The sequence below is a fragment of the Camellia sinensis genome, chromosome 7 (genome assembly GCF_055761805.1).
Source record: "Camellia sinensis isolate YWXY chromosome 7, ASM5576180v1, whole genome shotgun sequence".
NCBI classification, from domain to species: domain Eukaryota; kingdom Viridiplantae; phylum Streptophyta; class Magnoliopsida; order Ericales; family Theaceae; genus Camellia; species Camellia sinensis.
Window position 1 is genome coordinate 123,214,474 of NC_138967.1, and position 5,050 is coordinate 123,219,523.

At 37.3% G+C, this 5,050-nt stretch overlaps 1 pseudogene; it reads left to right on the plus strand.

Moving 5' to 3' along the window:
• Positions 1–1,136: 1,136 nt before the first annotated feature.
• On the plus strand, positions 1,137–1,255 carry LOC114320725 (5S ribosomal RNA; annotated as a pseudogene).
• Positions 1,256–5,050: the final 3,795 nt, after the last annotated feature.

Here is a 5,050-nt window from a genome sequence, read left to right on the forward strand (position 1 = left end):
CTATTATCATAAGGCTAATCGAATTAATGATAAACTCTTGTACGAAAAAAAAAAAAAAAAACCCCACATATAAATGATTGTCTCCCTACATACTTTGTATTAAAAATAATATAACTAATGAATGTCTAAATTATCTCATTCTTACCATTGATAGTTTTGTTGTTGGTTATATAGCTTGCATCTTGACTATCATTAATCATCTAGTATTCCATCTCTAATTTTATCAAATTTTAAAGGAGTTGATGCGGCAAAATAAATGAACACACTTTCTTAAGTGATACTATGAATCAGAAGTGCTAGGGACCCCAGCTGGGGCACCCCCAGCACCCCAGCTCAACCCCATTGGCCAGTTTCCTTTTTTTTTTTTTTTTTTCCTTTCCTTCCAATCACCCAGTGCCACGTGGCACTGGGGGTCGGTTTTGGTAGGGGTCTGCCGCATTTTTCTACTATGAATATTGATGTAGGTGACAGAAATAGATTTATTTTTCTCCTATCAAGTTTTGTTAGAGCATGATCATAACGAGATGATTTGGTTATTCACTATCCCAATTTTATTGCCTTATTGAAAAGTATATGGAAAACAAATACTATATAGATGTTTTTTATTTATTTATTTGATAGGCAAAAAAAAAAAAACTTTATTGATGAAATGTTTTTATTTATTTATTTATATGTTATTTATAGACATGTTAGAATATATATATATATATATATATATTTATTGATTCGTCTTTATTAATTAGAATGCTTGTACATAATGTATAAAGTAATTTACTATTCCATGTTTACGAAATATATATGCTCCTATGTAAGTTGACTTGTGGTTTAAATCACCAAATTTATTGTTAATGAGTTTTCTCTTTTTAATTACTAGAGAATAGAGATGGATGTCAGCAATTATCAAGGGTTTAATTTGTATGAATAAAAGAATTGTTTTTCCATTTTTTTAAGGTTTATATATTCCCATATCATTGCTTACTTTTGATGTCATCTGGGACTAGAAATATAAACTACCCTGCCTTTGTTGGTGTATTATTATGCAATGACAAGCTTAATTTCATAATTTGATATTTTCTATTGTTTTATATGTTGTTGTGATTGGAACTTGCTAATAAGGTCAAGCTGGACTTGAAATTGGGTGTGATCATACCAACATTAATGCACCGGATCCCATCATAACTCCGCAGTTAAGCATGCTTGGGCGAAAGTAGTGCTAGGATCGGTAACCTCCTAGGAAATCCTCTTGTTGCACCACTTTTGCCGCTTGCTTTTTGAATTTCATTATATTCAGGAACTTCAAATTTTAGATCTTCATCGATCATCATGGATCTATGACTGACTGCTGCATCTCTAACACTATTGAATCTCCATAATCGTGTCTCAAGCTACGCCGGAGACCCAAACTCGAACCCCTATCCCTGTTCTCCTCCCTCTCTTCCAGCCTCAACCACAGTCCCTCCATCTGTCTCTTATCATCCTTCATCACTTCAGTTCGATCCTCCCTGCAACGCCTCTCCTCTCATTTCCCTCACTGGTGACCCAAACTCGAATCCCCTATCCTTGTCCTCATCTCTCTCTCTTCCAGCCTCAGCCACTATCACTTATTCTTCCCCTTTTTTCTTTTTTTTTTTTTGTTCAGCCCGCTCCTCATTTTCACCACTTCAGCTAGAGAATGGTGAGACAAGGAATTTAGCAAGGTGGATGGATACCAGTGGTGAGGCATAGAGTTAGACAAGGCAGTAGGGATGTGAGCTCTAGATTATTCACCATATTTGTGGATAACTTGCCAAGATCTTTGGATCCTAGAGGAGCTTGTTCAACTTATTCGTGAAGTGTAGAGTGGTCAAGGATGTTTTTATTCCGCAACAAAGAAGAAGAGTAACTAACACAAGGTTTGGATTTGTAAGATTTGATTGTTCAGTAGCAACAAAGGTTGCTGTACAAAAGGCCAATGGATTGTGGATGGATGACAAAGCAATTGATGTAAAACTTGCACAGTTTGGAAAAGGAATGGTGGAGAAGGGCCCTAGCCATTTTCATCAATCAAAGCCATCAGTCCCAGATATAGAGGGTATGAGTGGAAAGAATGTCTTTGTTGATAGGAGGTCCTACGCAAAGGCAACAAAAGGAGTTACTATTGTGGGAGGTGGACTCTTAACAATAAAGGCAGAGGAAATAGGAAATGAGTGGTTGTATAAGAGCATTGTGGTTCGTCTTAAGGCTAATTATGCAGACGTTAACATGAAACAGGAACTAGAAGAAACAAGCACAGAGGGCATTATGGTTAGAAAATGAGGAGGTAGAGATATAGTGAGATCTTTCAACTCCAAGGAGGAAATTAACTCTAAAATGCAGGAGAGGTAATCATGGATTGGGGTGATGACATAATCCAATGGAGACCTGGGTTGGTTTTGGAACAGGAACGAAGAGTGTGACTTAGCTGCTATGGTATTTCATTAAATCTATGGAACAGAACAAACTTCAATATAATTGGCAGTGTATAGGGAAAAGTAATCTACTTGGAAGAGGATATGTGCCAACCGCAATCGTTTTCTTGTGGCAAGATTATAATCCTCACCAGCTATATGAAATAGATTAACAAGGTCATAAACTTAGACTACATAGGTACATTATATCCTGTGAGGGTGAGTGAAGACCAGACCATCATAACACAAACAATCAAGGAACCATGTATTTGCAAGAAGCATTAGGTTTTAGTTGATGATCACATTAGCTCAAACGGCAATGGCAAGCTGAACAGTGAAATGATGAACAGATGGACAAAGATTCAAACTGAGGTGGACCAAAACAAGGAGATGGTCCAAAACACTGAGGTGGACCAAAACACTGAGATGACAAGGGGTGAGAAGCCATATGGAGAGAATAAGGATTTACAGATGAACAAAGATTCACACTGGAAGAGTGACACGGTAGTTATAGAGTCATACAATGGATTAGCCAAGGAAATTGAGGTAAAAGCATGCAATGAAATGAGGATAATGGGTTAGGGATTTGATGATCAAGTGTACACACCTGATTTTGTTAGGAGTTTGAGTGGATCAAGTACCCTTAGGCTTGGGCTCAATTTGGAGGTGGTATTGGGCCTTATCCAAAGAAGTAATGAATTGGGAGGACTACATGCAAATTAGAATGAGCCCAATGGAAATGATTGTGTATAGGTAAATGGGTCTCTTAATTCAGTTTCTAGTTTATCTCAGGAGCAAGGGATGAATATGGGATGTAACTCTGTCATTCAAAGTAAAAAATGAAAGAAGAAAGCGACCAAGAAGGTTAAAATCAAAAGTCATCCTCAGGGAAAAGGCTATTTCGACCTAGCAAGAAGATATGGTCACAAAGGTGCATCAACAAGGAAAACAGCTATAAAATGAGCAGTCTTCAGAGCAGCTATGGCTAAAGCTTTCCTTTCAGCTTCGATGGAGAATGAGGATGATAGAGGCAAGTTAATCTTGAATAAAGCCCAAGCTACTCTGCAGATAGGAAAACTATTGGGTGTGAATTTTATAGGAAAGGGGTTGAAGCTCTTAACAAAATTATGAAACTTGAGGTAAATGCTAAAGAGAGAGTTGGAAGGGGCAATGGAGCAGCCATTTAGGTAGTCTCTATTCTGGGGATCAAGAGGCGTTTTAAAAGTTGTTATGAGGATAATCTTATGGAACATTAGAGGTGTGGGCTCGCATCAGAAGAAAGGAAAGATAAGGACAATTCTTAAGGAAAGAAATGTAGATTTAGCCCTGTTTCAAGAAACCAAAAAAATTGCACTATCAGAAAAAAGAAGTTAGATCAATGTGGGCTAGAGACAAAATGGATTTCATGGTTAAAGACCCTACAGGTCTATCTGGAGGTCTCCTATGCATTAGGGATACTGAGGTGTTCCAACTACAAGCTTGTTGTAGTAGTAAAAGATTCGTTCTACTGTCAGGTACTTTATTTAACTCGCTTGATTGTGTTACTCTCAATATCTATACTCCAAATGCAGTTGGCAATAGGAAGAAATTATGGGATAGTTTGATTAAATTGAAGATGGACTTCCATAATCCTTGGTGACTATGTGGAGATTTCAATGAAATTAAGAATGCAAGCCAGAGAAAAGGTTTGTCTAGGAGAGATAGGGGCATGAGGGCGTTGAATGACTTTATTGGTAAGTGTGAAGTGAAAGATCTGCCATTACTTGGGAGGAAGTTTACCTAGTGTAATTCAGTAAAAGGTGAGAAGTGGAGCGGAATTGATAGAGCTTTAGTAGATCCAAAATGGATAGAGGGGTTTAACTTAAAATTATGGGTTTTGCCAAGGCTTATTTCCGACCACTATCCTCTATTGTTGATGGAGGATGATAGAGATTGGGGCCCTAAGCTTGTCAGTTTTCTAAATGTTTGGGCCTAGCACTCTAATTTTCTATCTTTTATAGAGTAGACTTGGAAGGAATCAGTAGTGCAGGGCTGGGCTGGCTTTATTCTCCAAATCAAATTGAAGACTTTGAAGGTTTCTTTAAAAAGCTGGAGAAAGGAGGTATTTGGGAATGTAATTTTCAAACTAAAGACAGCAGATGAGGAACTCCATACATTAGATCTTGTTGCTGAATCTAGAGATCTGGTTTATAATGAAATATTAAGAAGAAGATTAGTAAGAGAACAAGTTTGGAAGCTAAGTAGGATGGTGGAATGGATATGGTTGCAAAAGTCAAGACTCAAGTGGAACATGAAAGGTGATAGAAATACTAGATTTTTTCATTTGATGGTCAGGAGTAGGCAGAGTTGAAATGAAATCAATCCCATCGCAGTTGATGATGTACTGTTTCAAGATCCTAATCAAATTAAGAAAGAGGTATATGAGCATTTTGGCAAGCTTTTCTCTGAGGAATGGGTTTCCAGACCAAATCTAGGAGGGTCATTTAAGTTAGTGTAGTGTAGCTCTTATTGTGGGGGTTTATAGGTAGAGTTTTCAGAGGAAGAAATTAAAGCTGTAATTAGAGATTGTAATGGTAATAAGGCTCCAAGTCCTGATGGATTTAATATGATCTGCTTTCAAAAAT